Here is a 19480-nt window from a genome sequence, read left to right as displayed (position 1 = left end):
ACCTTTTTGAAGGGGTGATTTGCGAAATCCTAACCCAGCCAGCTCCGCTCCATGACAATTCCGCGGAGTCACCGGCCGGGTGCATTCGCAGGCATGCGGAGCCTGCGGACGCAAATGGCGGCAGCTACAGCGGCCACCATTTGCGTTCCCATTTTTGCCATGATAGGCTACATAAATATTTACGTAGCCTATCACAGCAAAAAAATAGGAACGCAAGTGGCGGTGGTTACAGCGGCCACCATTTGCGTCCCCTAAATATTTACGTAGCCTATCACCGCCTCCACAGGGAAGCAAATTGTGTCCCTGCGTTAGCCGTGATAGGCTACGTAAGTATTTACGTAGCCTATCACAGCAAAAATGGGGAAGCGAATGACAGCCACAGATGCAGCCGCCATTTGCAAAGCAGCGTGAACGGCATCGGGTACGCTCTCCGTTTCGTGCGCCTTTCGCAGGGTGGTGGGGCGGGGGGGCTTCGTTCCACCATGGATTTCGGGGGGCCGAATGCACTGGCATTCGGCCTCACTGAGATCCATGGCGGAATCCTCTGACATCCCTACAATAAAATCTGAATTTGAATGGAAGTAGACTGAACTCTTGAGTTCAAGAATTATATGCTTAAGCACAAATCATACGGTTTAATTTTTAAGAATAATCCTGCTTATACTGGCATTTGTTTTTAACTTGGTGGTGGTAACAATAGGTGCTCAACTTATTCTGAAAGAGAAATGATCTAGCACATCTTCTGTATGGCCCTCAAGGGAAAGAGATCATAACAGAGCAATAACAAAGAGGTTTACTGGAAGGTGAAAGGAAAAAAGACAGTTGCCTCAGAGGACTTACAGTAAAGGCACTATTTATTTAAAGTAGGTAGCATTTTCTTTGACTGTGTAAGCAGGATCAGTGTAAGAATTTCACTTGCAATGCCATTTATAAAATGTACAATAAACACTTACCAGAGACTCATTTTATCACGAAAATTTCAGATCTGCAGACTAAGTGAACCATACAGCTTGCTACACAATCTTTGTAAATATTTTATATCAGCTTAAGGCTCAAGGGCAAATATCTCTTTTGCACTGCACTCATGAAGAACTGTATGCTTAAAAACCTCAGCTATAAAACATAGGAATAGCTATGTTACGCTGTATCCATTGTCCATGCTCATAGCATCAAATTCTGCTTTGGATAGGAGATGGCACTAAAGATGTGAAGGCCCAGGAAAAAATGGAAAAATCCGGAAACCCCCATTTTTGTTTTTCCTGAAAAACTGAACAGCTTTGGATTATGAAATATTTTCATTCAGAATTATCAATAAAATATTTAAGACAAGGTGTTTATATAAGGCTACCCAACCTTAACTCCCCACGCCCCCGCGCAAATGATTTCTAAAAACTATGTAATAAAATGTTTATTTAAAGACTAGAGAGGTAAACTTTCTGGAAATAATGAAGCCATGGGGGTAAATGCTTTTTTAATCCTCTTTGTAAGAATCCCAGCATAGTTATTTCTTCCATTCCTTATTAAAATTATTGATCTAGGGCACAGTCCTATGGGATCCACCCTGAGTACATGTAGGCCTCCAAATGTGGAGGCTCACGTGTATCTAATGCAGAGCAGAGGAGCCCCACTCTGTATTTAAGCTAAACGGGTGGTTTTGCCCATCTAGCAGAGGCTTCAGGGAGGGGGTGGGAAGGAGGCTGGGGCACCTGTAGGATTTCTCATATGGCTGCCGCCCCAGTCTCCTCCCCTCCCTGCTCCCGAGAACACCTCCTTTTCCCCATCTCCGCACTCTGTTTTGTGAGTGCAGGGACGTAGCCAGCGTGGTTCTCTCTGCACTGGCTACGAGGGGAGGGGAGGTGACAGGGAGTGCAGTTTCCTGGCTCGGAGCCCTCTAAGATCGGAGTCAGGAAACTGAACAAACGTATGTCCCCCAGATGCTGTCTAGGAGACATAGGATGGCTCCGTAATGCATCTTTTACTGTTACACATTTAGGGATGCTCCAAGTCTTGTTCAGTTTCCCAGCATGTGGGTAGCATCGCTGTATCATAATATAGAAGATAATGTGCATTTTTGTTCTATAGAGTCTTGTGTTTCTGGGCTTGCTCTGGTTAGATGCTGTAGCGATGTAGTTCTAATCTAAAACTCACATGTGAAAAAACACTGACGGTTTTCCCACCACGGCCACCAGATGCAACAGAATAGCTGCAATAGTTTTTCCTTCAGAACAGATTTCTCTAAACTCCACTTCACAAACAGGAACAGGTTTAGGAATTTCCCTAAACTTCCTTACACAGATTCATCCATCCCCAGATAAAGTTAGAAGAGGGATTGTGTGATATATTAGATATACTCTGTTTTCAGCTTTGAGGTTCCATCTTTATTGACACATTCTCCATTCACTTTAATCTCAGTTTCAGTCACCAGAAAAATATATATTTGTATTTGATAGTAATAGTGACAGCCACCTTGTTGTTTTTTAAGTGGAAGGTGGGATCCAATAAATCAGGCTTCCCTAACCTGGAGCTCTCCAGTTGTGTTGTATTACAACTCCCATCCTCCCCAGCCAACAAAGCTGCAATAAATAAATGAACACTGTAAGGATCCATCCAAGTGGTCTTCTCTCAAAGTCCACTGTCTTTCTATGTAAATATCATATATGGCGTATATAAAGCTATAAAGTTCCATTTTAGCAGAAATGTTTTAAGAAAATTTTCAATAATTTAAGAAAATGTTTCTGTTTCTTATAAAGGGTTAAAGTGATGTTCATGTAAATATTTTTAAGATGAGAAGGATGGTAATTAAGCTGATAAAGAGCAAGTCATTTATGATGACTTGTGGGAGGGGCAATAGCTCTGTGGTAGAGAACATGCTTTGCATGCAGAAAGTCTGCAGTTAAAAGAATCAGTAAGTAGTAGATTTGAACTGGGACCCTGGAGAGTTGCTGCCAATTAGACTAGATAATACCAGGCAGGAAAGACAAATAGTCTGATGTGGTCTAATGCAGCTTCCTAAGAAGAAGCTGAAATTATTCAGATTAGTTACTCTCTGACGACCTCCCCCTGCCCTACCACCCCACTTCCCATGCACAAAGTGTTATGGGAGTCACTTGCCCATGGTAAGATCCCATGCTGAAGGGGAATATGTGGGAATACATTATACATGAACAGGGTCAGTTGTGCAAGTCTTCCCCATGCAGATCAGATGACACTTTAGTGGCAGAGAGCGAAATTGGCCCTGTTCATGTGGTTATTTAATTTATACACACTCTCCAGCAATATTTGACACTATGGGGGAAAATGTTCCTATGATACCAGGAGCTTTTTCACACAAGGCTGTTAATTTGCTGTTAATTTGCTGTATCTACTTTCGATTTCATCAGAGAATTGAGATCCTAGCACTACACAAGGAGTGTTTCCTTTCCTGCTATTTTGATAGATAACCTCTAGATGGCACTGTGGTATAGCGGAATAGTGCAAATATACAAGAGGCAATCATGCTTTCTTTTTCTTTCACAATTAAATGCTGCATTTTCCATGCTTTAAAAAAACTAGCTGAAAGTGCTAGTTAGACACAGAAGCAAAACCAAAGGATCACGATATTAACTAAAGAACCAGTAAACAACCATGAGTAGGAAATGACAAGCATCCGATAAATGCCTCACATAGAAAAGCCTTAAGTGGGAGTATGAAGGAGGCTTCAGCTAGGAGTGATAACCGGATAGTAAAAAAATAAAGTCTTCTGTTTAGCGTTTGGAACAACCCCTAGTCCCAATATCTTAGTGAATAATTAAACTGTGTAATTGAAATAATCACCTCCTATTTGCCTGTTTATCCCTGCCTGCTTTCCTCCCCTTCTCTGTGTGCGTTCAGTATTGGGGGCAGAGTAGGGGGCCCTTTACAGACTGCTACCCCAGGGCCCATCATGGCTGTAATCCAGCCCTGAGGAGGAGTGGGGCACGTGTGAGTCTGAGGCCATCATAGCATGTTCTCATAATGGAAGACTGTTCTTTAGCCTTAAGATGCTGTCTCTAGCAAACTACATTTGATATCAGACAAAATAAATTTTCACCAGTGTACTCAGTATGAAGTAAGAAATTAATTTTATTTGATGATTATGCCAGCATTTTCAAATTATGCTTAGCCAAATTTTCCAATGACCTATTAAATCAGCCACATATTATCGAGTTTTGCTATTGTCTTAATCCAAGGCTTGGGTACCACAGTGTATAGCCTGAACTGAAGATGAATGACATCATTAAGAATTTAAGCTGAACACAGAGCTTAAGTTAGCAAGCCAAAGGAAGTACGGTCAGGAAGTGGAGCATTTGTGAGTCATGTCATGTGTATGTGTATGGTGAGCCATTTCTGATAATGTTCAGCCAAACCAGTGTTGATGTTGGAAGATTTGGCGTGGGAACTACAAGTATATTCCTGACTCCCTTTTGGCATTTTATTTGTATTTACTTTCACAATAACTTGGTTTTCTCAGATGGCCTTTTTTTTTTTTTTTCATTTCCTCAGACTTTATTTATTTAACAGTTATTAGAACAAAGGGCCCTAAGGACTTGAGTGTTCTATACAGGAGGAGAATCAGCATCCAGAGATCATCTCCTGTTCTTTGCATGAAAGGAAAATTTCTGTTTTCCACCAGGAAGCCTTGCTTTGTAATAATTTCTTCTTGATTAGCTCAGACTTTTTTGTGTCAACCATTGTCAGTCTTTTACTATCCTAATACAATTGGCATTTTTCAGTTTTGATTATCTTGGCTTATTCTGTAACTTCAGCATTACTAAAATCCCAAATTAATTAAAAATTCTACTTTTCGATCCAGTAACGACCAAGAAATTGACTGTACTTTGTGGCATGCAAAACATATTGAAGAGTAAATGCACACTGATAGGCATCGAACAATCTGAGAGGGGTTTGAACCAGGAATTCTGGCAACCAGGCACAGTTGCCTTATGCTTGACACTTAGCGTGCCCAGGTGTCCTACCATCCTTGATTTTGGAGAGCTGGCAGAGGATGGTCCTCTATTTGAAGGTGTCTTCTATTTGATGGGCTGTCCAGTCCAAGTCTGTTTTCAAGTCAAAGGCCATAAGGGCAGACAGCAGCAGGGGCCTGGAAGTTTCTCAGCAATAGTTAGCACTTAGACAGTAGACACACAGATCACCTGGTCAGTCTTCTCCACTATAATGAGATGTATTGTATTTCTCTTTAAATTATAGTTTTCATTTCTAAATTGGTACCTACACATATACATTTGCATATGCAAAAGTTATGCAAATTGGTGTCGTCATTTCCCCTCTTTTTTGGCAATGCATAAATGGCCACCCTACTGACACTACCATGCAGCTAGCCAGAAGAAGGAAACGCTGGCCTTCTCTCCATTATACTTAGGAACTACCAGTGCCACTGCCAGAAGGCAGTACTGCAAGTATTCATTAGCAGTGGTCAGGTGTCACAAAGGCCAATATGGTTTATCTGGGCTTTGTAGGCCTTAGTGACAAACTCTGTGACCTTGTTTGCATGATCACCGCAGCCTACCATGGCCTATTAGCCATAGTGGGTTGTGGCATCTGTGGGTGCCAGGTTGGCGATCCAAGTCTCTGCTGCCGCGGCTTCTCATTATGTGCAAACCCAGAGACGGTGGGTTGCTGGGGTGGTTGGCAAGCCACTCAGAAGCCATGAGCTGTTTTAGAGTTGCAGGTGGCTTGTCAACCACCCCAACAACCCACCCTTGCCAGGTTCACACCTAATGAGAAGCTACAGCATGCCCCTGCTACACCCCAAATATTCAAAATGGCGGCCACTGCCACAGCGAAAAACCCCACAGGGAAATTCACCCACAGAGGCTTCTTGTTACATGCGAATTGGGCCTGTGAAATGTGCTGTTTGAGTGAAGAGGAAGCTTTTCTCAGACTATCTGTACCTGCTTGCCTGCTCTGTGCTTGCTTTGTCTCCAAAACGTCTGTCAAGGTGGACACTGAGCCCATAGAATCCCAGAGTAGTTCTGTCTGAGGAAGAGGAGTTGCTCCTGGGAGAGGAGTGCGCTCCTCTTTCCCAGGGCCAACAGCTGACGGAGATTTCTCCCACCGGCATTCCTAGCTTAGATAGCAGTCCTGGGAGTGACAGAGCGCGGGAAGCAGACTTGATGGACGCGCGTCACCAACACAGAAAGCGGCGCCAAATGGAGGGTGCGGAAAGGAGGCGTAGTGCCCGGCTGGCGCGCAAACAACAGTTGCAGCCAGAGGATCCAAGGGAAAAGGGGAGGGGCTCTCCCTAGCCCATAAGTTCAGGGACTGCCAGTGGTTCCCTTTCAAACGGGGACCAACTGTTCCAACTTAGGCATAGGTACTCTGCTGCTCATATCTAGTTGCTAATAGTAGAGTTGTTAAGTTGTAAAGGAGGAATAAAGCTTTGAAAAGAATCCCTTTGTGTGTGTCTGGACTTGGCTACTGGATTAGACTGAGAGAGGCCTCCAAGGAGCCCTTGACAACGTCTAAGGTTGTGCTGACTTTTTGTGATGTTTGTTTTGAGATGTGACATCACGAGTTTTTTTTTGGTGAGGGTACTCTCAAAAGTGTTATTTGGCAGAGTGATTCCCCTGGGTGGAAGAGAAGAACACACCTTTATTTGCAAAACAGTTGTCTGTCATTTATGTATGTGGGGCAGGGCAGGAGATCTGCTTAAGCACCATATTTCCCATGGCGTTTCAAGTTCTTTGCAGGGGCGGGGTGTGTGAGTGTCTGATTCTTGGGAATATTCTCTGACAGGGGTGGGAAACCTGTGCCCCACAGATGTTGGTGGACTACAACTCCCATCAGCCCTAGCCAGCATAGCTGATGGTGAGGAATGGTGGAAGCTGCAGTCCAATAACATCTGGAGGGCCATTGGTTCACCATCCCTGCTCTCTGAGAATATTAGGGGTATTTATTTATTTATTTATTTATTTAACACCTCTCATCAAAATGTTCCCAAAACAGTTTACATAGTAAAACTAGGCCTAAAAAATGTACCCCCCCCCCCTTTGCCTCTGTATGCTTTGGGCATGTGCCAATTTTCAAACTTTGGAGGTAACTATTAATTGCTATCCCTTTCTTAGCTTCCTCCAGTTTTTGTGCTTTTCTTTAAAACCTCTAAATTTATCCATAAGCACCTTTGTTATATCTTCTAAAGTTGGACATGGGTTTTCCATTTTGTTGCTCTTTGCTGTTTCTAGTTCATGTTCTAACAATATTTAAGTTTGAATAATTTATATCCACGCTTTTTTTTAGCAGTCATTAATGAATTACTTAGTCCCAGTAATCATATAGTCGCATTAAATACTCGCAGTCTTAATTGTATGTGGTCTCATTGTTTACCCACAATCTCATTAATTGCAGAGATAATAATTGAGTAATAATTGTACTAACTGGTAGCGATTGCACAAAAACGTGCAATCAACTTACCATGAAAACCCATATTATCTTATGTATATCACACCAGTTGATATTTTTATCCTTCTTAGTGAGTACTTACGTTTCTTAGGAATAAATCTGTCTGCTTTATTTCAGTTTAATGCTATTCTCAGTTTACTACTAAGGTTAACATAATCTATTGTCCAAAGACAATGGGTGAACTCCAACACTGTGCAAGCAGACTTCTACTCACCCATCAAAACTTTGTCCTCCTCTCCCCTTTGCAGCAGCCCACAACGCCCCAAAATCTGGTCTAGAGGGTTCCCCAGCACGCTGAAGCCAATCTTGAGGACGTGTGAGGCAGTGCATGGGGGAGGGGCAATCATCCCCTTCCTGTTCTGCTATTGGAGGCAATTCTGTCAGCAGGGGAGGTTTATTCTATCTATGTATCTATCATCATTATTTCTAGGCAGCCTTTAAGGGAGGAACCCTCACAACCCAATTGCTGTAGGACCACAATTAGCTGGAGTTCTTGAAAACCTGCCATCAGTCGACTGATATCCCCTGTAGTTTTTGGTCATAGAATCATAGAGTTGGACAAGACATCAGAGATTATCTAGTCCAGAGGTAGGCAACCTTTGTGGACTCGTGGGTGCATTTGGATTTTTTAGGATGTGTTGAGGGTGCCACCATAAAATTGGCTGGTGTTGAGGTGTGGCTGTTGAGGTGCTTGATAACGCGATGCCGAAAAGACAAAGGACACCAAAGTCATTAAAGAGAAGAATTTATTTATGGAGCCAGGACACCAGTCAGACAGACGCACTGAACTTACCATCTTCCAGGCCCTGCCCCAGTCTGCTTTTGGGACTGTTTGTTGCTGCTTTCTTTGTGAGGGAGGCCATCATCATTAGCAGAGAAGAGAAAAAGAAGAGAAAGACTCCCAGGCTGATTGCCAACCTGAGCTAGCTGTGTCTGCTCTCCTGGTGCGGCTGTTGTCTCCCAGGACCAATGTGGGGGGTGTCACCCAAGTGGTGGCGACGCTGAAGGAGGAGCCACCAAAGGCAGTCACCCTTTTGGGGGGACAAGAGTACCTTGGATAGCTCCTTTAGAGTTCTGAATGGTTCTGACTGAAACCCAGAGCAGATTCACTGCCCCACTGACATCAAAGCCACCAGCCCCCACTGTCCATGGGCCTTCCCCTCAGGTACAGCCCCCTTCTCTTCTCCCTCAACAAGAGCAGCAACCTTCTGCAAGCAAGAGGCCTGAGTGACCACCCAGCCAGCCATAAGGTGTCTTTATAAGGAGGCCATCTATCATTTCTCCCGAACATGTGTTTCTTTAGTAAGGCTATTTAGAGAGAAGGCAGCGAATCATGGTAGGTGTAGGCAAATAAATGCAAATGCAATTATGTAGTGATGTCACACTCTTGTAGGAAGAAAAAACACAGAAATAAACCAGCCATGACATTGACAAAAGTATTTGCGGGTAAAAGTAACTAGGGGAATAACAAAAGAAAACATTGCCTTTCACAAATCATGGACGGGTTCATGAAACTGAATAGGCTGTTTCAGCTCGGTGCTACGAGTGTCTTCCCTTAACTTGCTCTGGAGCACAGGAACAGCAAGAATAAATTCTATTTACAATAAATTTAGAACATTCATAAGAGGTTATGCATAGCAGAATGCAGATGACACTGTCACATTTTAGAGATGGTTAGAAACGCATCAGAACAAGGAGAGGTGCAGACTACCTCTCCCGTGGACAACTGGCAGGTTCCAACCTCCAGTTTGGCTAAAGCCACTCATCTTTATCAAATGACAAGCCCAGAGGAGGCACTGCCTTGTCCTCATCCAATGTCATAAGGGAAGCTGTCAAGGGAAATCAGGAGCTGAAGTGAAGCAAAGCAAAGAGCTGGATACACCAGAGGGACAGGGGCATGCAGGAGACCAGAAGCACAGCAGCTATGTCCCTTCTCTCAGGACAGAAACATCTGAAGCTGGAGACAGAACAATTTTGGGGGAAGGGCCATCGCTCTGTAATACAACATGTTTTATATGCAGAAGGTTTGAGGTTCAATCCCCAGCAGCTCCAGGCAGGGATGAGAAAGACTCCTGCTTGAAACCCTGGAGAGCCACTGCCAGTCAACATTGATAATATTGAGCTAGATCACGGGTGGGCAACTTGTGGTCCTCCAGATGTTTTGGCCAACAACTCCCATCACTGGCTATGCTAGCTAGGGCTGATGGAAGCTGTAGCCAAACCATCTGGAGGGCCACAAATTGCCCATCTCTGAGTTAGGTAAACCAGTGGTCTGAGAGCTTTTCTACATGAGGCTGTTAATTGGCTGTTAATCCACTCTGTCTACTTTCAGTTGCGTAGCATCATTGAGGTCCAAGCACTACACGAGGAGTGTTTCTTTTCCTGCTTTTTTGCTACATAACCTCTAGATGGCACTGTGGTGTAGTGGAATAGTGCAAATACGCAAGAGGAAATCACGCTTTCTTTCACTTTCGCAATTAAATGCTGCATTTTCCCTGCTCTTAAAAAAACTTGCTGAAAGTGCTGGTTAGACACAGAAGTGAAAGTGGAGGGTCACAACATCGTCTAAAGAACCTGTAAACATCTGTGAGTAGGGAATGATGAGTGCATGGTAAATGCCTTATGTTGAAAAGCGCTGTCTCAGTATAAGGCAGCTTCCTAGCAGCCCAAACCTTTGAATACAATTTTGTTCTGTCCTACTGTGGGTACTCGTTGAATTGGTTTGCTGTTTTCATCACATTTCTCACTGATCGAGGGAAAATCCAATTCTTCCTGCTGGATGGGAGACATAATATAGACAATAAATTTACCATGTGGAAAATGGGAAACTCTACCACTTTCTAGATAGGCCTGGATTCACCATATATGAGAATATGTTGTAGATCAAATTTACAGGCTGTATGTAGTAAAGACAGATGACCAAGCAATCACATGGTGGAAAACACATGAGAAACTGGTCATCTGTATTTATCCCAAGTCCCTGATAGAAAAAGATATATGTGGCTGCTCTAGGTGCTATTGGCTAGCATCTCATGGCATCACTGGACTCAGGAAAGATTTCCTCCCCTCCATCTCTGGGGCAGTAACAACTATGGGCTAGCCAGAGTCAGCTCTACATCACAGAGCTCCATAAGTTTTTCTTCCTGGCAAAAAATAGGTTTGTATCCAAGCCATAAGCAACAATAACAGTTTGTTTTGTTGTTGTTGTTCAGTCGTTAAGTCGTGTCCAACTCTTTGTGACCCCATGGACCATAGCACGCCAGGCCTTCCTGTCCTCCTTGTCCATTTTAGTTTGCTGATTCCCAAGATGTCGATGTTCAATCTTGCCATCTCATGTTTGACCACCTCCAGCTTACCTTGATTCCTTGATCTTACATTCCAGGTTCCTAAACAATATTGTTCTTTACAGCATCAGACTTTCTTTTCACCACCAGACACATCCACAGCTCAGTGTCCTTTCAGCTTCAGCCCAGCCGCTTCACTCTTTCTGGCGCTACTTGGAAATTCCCTCTGCCCTTCCCCAATAGTATATTGGACACCTTCCGACCTGAGGGGCTCATCTTCTGGTGTCATCTCTTTTAGCCTTGTGATACGTTCCATGGGGTTTTCTTGGCAAGAATACTGGAGTGGGTTGCCATTTCCTTCTCCAGTGGACTACATTTTGTCAGAACTCTCCACCATGACCTGTCCGTCTTGGGTGGCCCTGCACGGCATAGCTTATGGCTTCACTGAGTTACGCAAGCCCCTTCACCACAACAAGGCAGTGATCCATGAAGGGGGACAGTTTGTTTAGTCTTCCTATATTTATGTATTTATTTTATCGCTTAATTTATATCCTGCCTTTCTGCTCAAAAAAGGTACTCATTACAGCTAAGAAGCCAATCCAGATTAAAACAAAATCTTAATTAAAACATAAAATAAAAATAAATCAGTTAAAAACACAACTATGTAGGAAGACACCAGTCATTCTGCCCAGTTTGCACGTAGTGATTAAGGGAGCCATCCTATGGGCCCTAGAGAGCTTCTGAGGGCCCATAGGATATTTCAGATTCCCCAATCCAAGGTTGGAGACAGTGCTCCAACCTCAGAGGTGGTGTAATCGGAGCTCTGCCCCCTCCCCATCACAGCCAGTGTGGATAGAACCGCACCAGCTGCTTTCTGAAGCCAGGAACTCAACCTCAGAGAAGAGGAAAAGGAGACATTTTGGTGGGTGGGGAAGGGAGGAGACTGGAGAGGCCAGGATATGAGCTATCCTGAGGCCTCTCCAGCCTCTTGCCCTCCCCCTCAGAAGCGCCCCAGCGAGATGGGCAAAAAAGCCTGTCTGGCGAAAAACACAGGCTGGGAGGATGGGCAGGTGAAGGTCGTCTCCACTGCTCCTCCCACCCTGCACTAAATGCTCATCAGGCTCCGAGATCATTGAAGGCAGAACCCATAGGATTGTGCCCTAAGGCCTCCTATGGTTCTGAGTTGCACCAGACCCTTAGGCCTTGAGTGGAACATCCTGTTTGTCTTGCCAGTCTGTGACTTTGTGCTGTCACCTCTCTCATTCTTCTGCTCTTTGCCTGAGTCGAGCTGGCTGCAGCCTCTGCGTTCCACTTCCATGTGTCCCAGTCATCCGCACAGGGCCCTTCCATTCTGTGCTCCGCTTCCAGCTCTTCTATAGTCTTCTCCTTCTCTACCTACTCCCCTGCTTCTGACCACCGCTTCCATATAGCCTTGAGTCATTAGCCCTGTGTAGGTGTTCAAAGAACGTGTGTGGGCATAAAGCGGGCACGCCAGTCCTGCCCCCTATGTTGCTGCCCCCACCTTTGCCATTCCTCACCTTCCGCACTGAGCAGGAGTTCCAAAGGGCTGTCCCCTTGGAAGCTGCTCAGGGCCACTTCCTGTCGCTTTCCTTGGTTAACCCTTTCCTGGATCCTATCCTTGCCTGGTCTTAGCCCCATCCAAGCTCCCCTGCCTCTGTCTCTTATTTATTTATTTTATTTTATTTATTTTATTTTTTTATTTATTATATTTACTAATCACCCATCTGGCTGGTCACCCAGCAACTCTGGGTGATGTACAATAATAGAAGCAGTTTAAAACAATAAAATTCTACATTACAAACACCATATTCTAAAAATACCCTAATCCACCCCAAATGTCTGCCTGAACAACCACGTTTTTAATGCAGGGTGGAAGTTCATTAAAGAGGGGGCATGGTGGAGTTCCCTAGGAGGGAGTTCCACAGAGTAGGGGCCACCACAGAGAAGGCCCTCTCCCGCGTCCTCACCAGTCTAGCGGTCCTGGCTCATGGGACAGAGAGAAGGCCATCCAAGGCTGATCTTGTTAAGCGGCCTCTCTGGTGTTGCTGGAGGCGCTCCTTAAGATAGACAGGGCCGGAATCATATAGGGTTTTAAAGGTCAAAACCAACACCTTGAATTTGGCCCAGAAAACAACTGGTAACCAGTGCAACTCCTTCAGCGCTGGAGTGATGTGGTCTCGCCGGCGGCTGCCTTTAATCAGGCAAGCCGTCGCGTTCTGTACCAGCTGCAGCTTCTGAACCATCTTCAAGGGTAACCCCATGTAGTCTAAACTACATTACATTATGTATGCGCATTACAGTAGTCTAAACAAGAGGAGACCAGGGCATGTGCTACCAATGGGAGCAGATGGTCGGGAAGGAAGGGGCGCAGCCGCCGTATCATATGGAGTTGGTACAGCGCTATCCAGCTCACAGCTTCTGTCTCCCTGTTCTTTGAGATGCACGTGTGGTTCAGACTGCTCTGGTCTTTCCTCCAGCAAACCCTGTCAGCCACAAGCAGCTTTTTTAAAGGTGTTAAAAAAAAAAAAAGTGAAGTATGAATGCATATACACTTTCTGTCGGTGGAAGCTGGTGGCTCTGATTTCAGTGGCGCTACGGATCCATGCCGGGTTTCAGTCAGAACTACCCAGAATTCTAAAGGAGCTATCCAAGGTGCTGGACCCCACCCCCAAACTAGGTTCAGCACCTTGGATAGCACCTTTAGAGTTCTGGCTAGTTCTGGCTGAAACCCGGAATGGATTCATAGCCCCACCGAAATCAGAGAAAAGACAGCAAGGCTAGCTTGTTCCCCGTATAACAATATCCTGGCATTTGGGAGAGTTCCACACTTAAAGGCAGCCTAAAAATAACTTTAAACAAATTTTAAACATTTTAAAATGATTTTCTTATTTCTTTAAAAAAGATTTTTAACTGCACGTACTGCTTCCCCCTCTCCAACACTGAAGCTCACGTTGACTGACATTTAAAATCTTTATTTAAAGGAGCAACTGGGTGGTTTTTTTTACGTTTGTCTGATTATCAAAGTTGGATTAAAACGCCAGCCACTGAAGCGGTTAGGGGGAAATCACTCTGAAAATGTTACATCTGTCAGCCCGTTAAGGGGATATAGTTATAGAAAGCAAAGTGAGCGGTAAAACTCATTCAAGAAGGAGACTTATTAGAGCATATCCAAACAAGTGGGAACAGACAAACTTTTTCCCAAGTAGGCAACCGTCCAGCACCTGTTGCAGAGACGCTAAGCACTTCTTTGTTGTTGAAAAATCAAGGCAACAAGAAGTAGAACTTGATGGGTACCACACACCATAGGGTTGCCAACTTGTTTTCCTGGGCTTTTAAGTGCTTCCTGTGTCGCAGAAATTTAGCAGGTGAAGCATTTCCTGGCACGGAGATGAAAAGAAGTGGAAAAGCTTCTTCCAAGTCAGGAGGTTCTTAAAAACACAACAGCTCTGTTTGGCAATTGCATCCATCACTGACAGTCATGTACCGTTCAACACATTATTGTTCTACAGGAAACCACAGTGAGAAAATGTTTAGCATAGTGGCACTATACCTACACAGATGTTCTCAGCACAGGTGATGCAGGATGCTCTTGACATGTGTCTTAATTTGGCATGGGTTGAGAGAAAGTGCAAGGCAAACTATTGTTCCTGCACCTTAAGTGGGAAAGTACTGTCAAGAAGAGATAAAAGAGGAGGCTTCAAGGCTTGTTTACAAAAGGAACCCTAAAGGTACTTGTGCTGCATCATTCTTGCTCTCTGGCTTGTTCAGATTGAGCGGGGGCGGGGGGTCTTGGTTGCTGTCCTCTTTCAGTCCATGACTCATAACCAGGCAGTCAATCTGTAGGTCTCCCACTATATTTAACCACTGATTAACATATCCATTATTCATCTTCATCCACACTCCTTATAAATGCTTTATAAAGGGCATTTTAACAGAGAGAGTATCACTAGATTAAGCCCCTCCTTCTAAATATCTTGAAATAGGTAATATGTAGAAAAGAATAGGTTTCCACAACAATATGGGGTTCATGATATTTGTGTCTAGGTAAAGCTCAGTTTTTAATGCTTTTAATCTTTGTAAACCACCCAGAGAGCTTTGGCTATGGGGCAGTATAGAAATTCAATAAACAGAGAGAGAGAGAGAGAGAGAGAGAGAGAGAGAGAGAAAGAGAGAGAGAGAGATGATTAAGTTGATCTTAATTTTTTTAGGTATGTCGAGGTAGAGGCAGCCAGATGGCATTCCCAGGGCAATGCTAAGGGCAGGTTTTCTGTATGAATAAAATTACAGGGCCATGATTTATTTTATTTATTTATTTATTTATTTATTTATTTCATTTCTATACCGCCCAATAGCCGAAGCTCTCTGGGCAGTTCACAAAAATTAAAACCAAACAATACACAATAAAACAATTTAAAATATATAGAACATTAAAACCACAATATAACAATACAACCACAATAAAACCTAGCAGCAGTGCAGGAGTTTAAAATACAGATTTAAAACAACAAAGATAAAAACTTAGAAAGCTAAAATGCTAAAATGCCTTGGTCGCCCTGTGGGATGACCTCTGCCGGGAGAGGGACAGGGGGAGTGCGACCCTGTTGATTCTCCTGGACCTCTCAGCGGCTTTCGATACCATCGACCATGGTATCCTTCTGGATAGGTTGTCTGGGTTGGGAGTTGGAGGCACTGCACTACAGTGGTTCCGCTCCTACTTGGATGGCTGATTCCAGAAGGTGGTGCTGGGGGATTATTGCTCTGTGCCATGGCAATTGTGCCATGGGGTTCCACAGGGCTCTATTCTATCCCCCATGCTGTTTAACATCTACATGAAACCACTGGGGGAGGTTATCCGGAGGTGTGGGCTGAGGTGCCATCAATATGCGGATGACACCCAGCTCTACCTCTCTTTCTCATCAAAACCAGGTGAGGCAGTGGCTGTTCTGAACCAGTGCCTGGGCACGGTAATGGACTGGATGAGGGCTAATAAACTGAAACTCAATCCAGACAAGACGGAGGTACTGTTAGTGGGTGGTTTGTGTGCCCGGCTAGGTGATATTCAACCTGTTCTGGAGGGGGTTGCACTCCCCCTAAAGGATCAGGTTCGTAGTTTGGGGGTGCTCTTGGATCCAGAACTGTCACTTGAGGCACAGGTGAACTCAGTGGCACGGAGCACTTCTTATCAGCTTAGGCTGGTATACCAGCTACGGCCTTATCTGGACAGAGATAGCCTAGCTACAGTTATCCATGCTCTGATAACTTCTCGTCTGGATTACTGCAATGCGTTATACGTGGGGCTGCCTTTGAAAACGGTCCGGAAACTTCAGCTGGTCCAAAATAGGGCAGCAAGATTGTTAACAGGGACTGGCCTGCGAGCTCATATTACGCCAGTACTTTTCCAGCTGCACTGGCTGCCAGTCCATTTCCGGGCCCGATTCAAAGTGCTGGTGTTAACATTCAAAGCCCTTCACGGCTTGGGGCCAGGTTACCTGAAGGATCGCCTCCTCCCATATGTGCCTGCCCGGACCTTAAGATCATCCTCAGCGGCCCTTCTCCATGAGCCCCTGCCAAAGGAAGTGAGGCGGGTGGCTACTAGGAGGAGGGCTTTTTCTGTTGTGGCACCCCGGCTCTGGAATGAGCTCCCTAGTGAGGTTCGCCTGGCGCCTACATTGTACTCTTTTCGGCGCCAGGTGAAGACCTTTTTATTTTCCCAGGCATTTTAGCTTTCTAAATTTTTATCTTTGCTGTTTTAAATCTGTATTTTAAACTCCTGTACTGCTGCTAGGTTTTATTGTGGTTGTATTGTTATATTGTGGTTTTAATGTTCTATATATTTTAAATTGTTTTATTGTGTGTTGTTTGGTTTTAGTTTTTGTGAACCGCCCAGAGAGCTTTCGCTATTGGGCGGTATAGAAATGAAATAAATAAATAAATAAATAAATAAATAAATAAATAGGGAGAATCCATCCCATCACCACCATCACCAGCTTTCATTGTAGTGTCGCATGCCATATGTGATTACTTCTCAGAAGCACCTATATTTCTCTTTATTATAAGGGATACAATTGTCAGCTACAAATAATCTAAAATAGAGTACTTTTTCCCCAATTTACATTTGAATATATTGAAGAACAGGCCTTTGACCTTTGCTGTGAATGTTTCCTTCCCTCACTGTAATCTTTTTGTAGCTCTCCTCCCTGGAAAGCCACTTATTATATTCAGAGATGGTGCTTCTGTATATAACTATGGAGAAATGTATGGCCTGGTTCGCACAACATTCTGTTGCTTGCCATGATTTATCTATGTGCCAGGCTGCATATTTATGTGCCAAGTCATATTGTGCGAACCCGCTACTGTGGGTTATGTGAGGGTTAAACAACCCCCACTTAACCCTACAACAGACGATGGGTGGACGTCTCGTGCTGTGCCCTCTCAAGGGTTAATTAACTCATTAAGGGCTGTTGTGTCATATGAACTGGTCCTATGTGAAAGTAAGAATATCATTTTAATAGATTGATGTAACACCAAATGGATCAGAGCTGCAAGGATCATAGTTTGGGGCAGTGTCCATGGTCAGGCAAAGGACTAGGCAAAGTTTTTATTGAGCAAGCTGGAAGAAGAAGAGTAAAAAAAAAAAAATCATTCAGGGCGCAATCCTATACATGTTTTAGACAGAAAAAGTCCTACAGCTCCCAGCATCCCCTAGCCTAGATTTAGGCTCAGGTCAAATTGGTTAATGGCAAGGAGGTTGTTCCTCTATAATATATGTCTACTTTGACTCTTTGCTTGAGTCATCTAATGCTATCTGCTGTTCATGCATCTGTTTTGTGGTCTGTGGGTTACTCTTTGGAGGATTATGTAGAAGAATTTGCAGGAGGAAGGAGGTTGGATTTGATGACTTACTGGTCAGTTACCACTCTTTTATGTATGTCTTTATCAGCAGCAGGAACCACTGGAAACTTAAGGATGACAGTGCAAGTACAGCAAGGTGCTTGTAAGTAGAGATGGGGAGAATTTCATTCAGTTCACGTTATGATAAGAACTTACCAAATTTGCATCTTCAAATCAATGTGCCGACTGGAACACAGTTATTGTTAGATATTCAGACTTCTCCGAATTCTGCAATTCAGTTCTCTCCCCTCCCCCCACCCCCAAATGCTTATATGAGGGGAAAGTGTGCACAAACATGCATATGTTAGTGAAAAAAAATGTTTTAAAAAGTATATAAGGGAAAACTGCTTGCAGAAAAAAGGAGTATATTAGGTAAATGAGTACAAAAATATGAATATTGGGAAAACTAATATTATGCATTTCACTCGGAAGTACATCACACTTAGTTCATTGGGACTTACTCTCATGTGAATGTGCATAGGATTGCAGCCTTACAGTACAATGAATTTTACTGTGAGTAAAGCCTTTCCCAAGGCCCTGTGACCAAACTCCTTCTGCAAGGAGTGATGTGTCTACCTGGAGGGTTGTGGTTGCTGTAATAGGTGGTGGAAGTAACATACCATTTCTCCCAGCACAGAACCAAGTGTCACAGCACTCAACCCTTCTGAACTGAGGTAAGACACTACCCTTCAGTGTAGTTAGATGCTATGTAATTGCAATGCATTGCTAACATGTTCTGAGGGTCTTTGCAAGTGAGGGGGATCGGGATAAGACTAGATCTCGTTGTCTCCACCTACTGTGACCTCCTGGCTCTGCCTACTATTAGCTCCCCTCCCTTCTGCCCTACCAGCCCCAATAGGCACCTGCCACCAGGAAACCAAAACCAAGTAGCACTGCTGGGCACTCCAACCATCCAGCAGGCACCGAGGCAGAGAAAATTGGGACACCTCCACTGCCCCTCACTGGCTCTGGATTGGAGGGGAAATGCTTCCTCTTGTCCCTGACTTCATGCTGTGTTTTGTAGTTGTGACCAGAGGGGCGGGGGTGGAGGGTGCTGTTGCACTCATGTCCTGCTTGTGGGTTTCTCATGGGCAGCTGGTTGGCCACTGTGTGAACAGAATGCTGGACTAGGGGCCCTTGGTCTGATCCAGGAGGGCTCTTCTTATGTTCTTATGCCTGTTCCTTGAACTTCTCACTGGACTGAAGTGGGGAGTGCACAGCAATATGATGCTGTCTTGCTACTGCTGGAACCTGTCAAGACCTAAAGACTCTCAGGAGTATTGTGCATTTACTCACATTAAAGAAGGCCATCAAAATATACCTTTACAGTGCAGTCCTATGTGTGTCTACTCAGGAATATGTCTTATTGAGTTCAATGGCACTTACGCCCAAGTTAAGTGTGTACAATTCCAGACTTAATCAATAATGGCATAAACATAGACTAAATCATGCTTGTTGTTATGCTGTTGGAAGCAATAAGCTTTTAAAATCCTGACACAAGCATCTACTGTTGTCTTTGAGGCAGGTTTGACAGTAAACATACGTTTTAAACTGAGATGCACTTAAACTGAATAAAACATCTTGGCATCAGCCTCTTTCGGATATCAGCGATTAGACGTTCTGCTAAAACGTATACCAGTATTGGAGAGCTGATGTTGTCTGGTATGCTACTCCACTGTTTACCAAACTGAGTAATATGTATTCAATAGGTATTACTGGAGATAATGTTAGGCAGCCAATGTGCCAGTATTGTCATTTGGTCAACTCCAACCATAGAATCATAGAGTTGTGGAGGGCCTTGTTAGCCATCTAGTCCAGGGGTGATGAACCTTTTTCAGCCTGAAGGC

This window comes from Heloderma suspectum, chromosome 3, assembly GCF_057233095.1.
Source record: "Heloderma suspectum isolate Gila_16-S chromosome 3, 16-S_ref, whole genome shotgun sequence".
Lineage (NCBI taxonomy): Eukaryota > Metazoa > Chordata > Lepidosauria > Squamata > Helodermatidae > Heloderma > Heloderma suspectum.
This window is presented reverse-complemented; position numbering follows the sequence as displayed.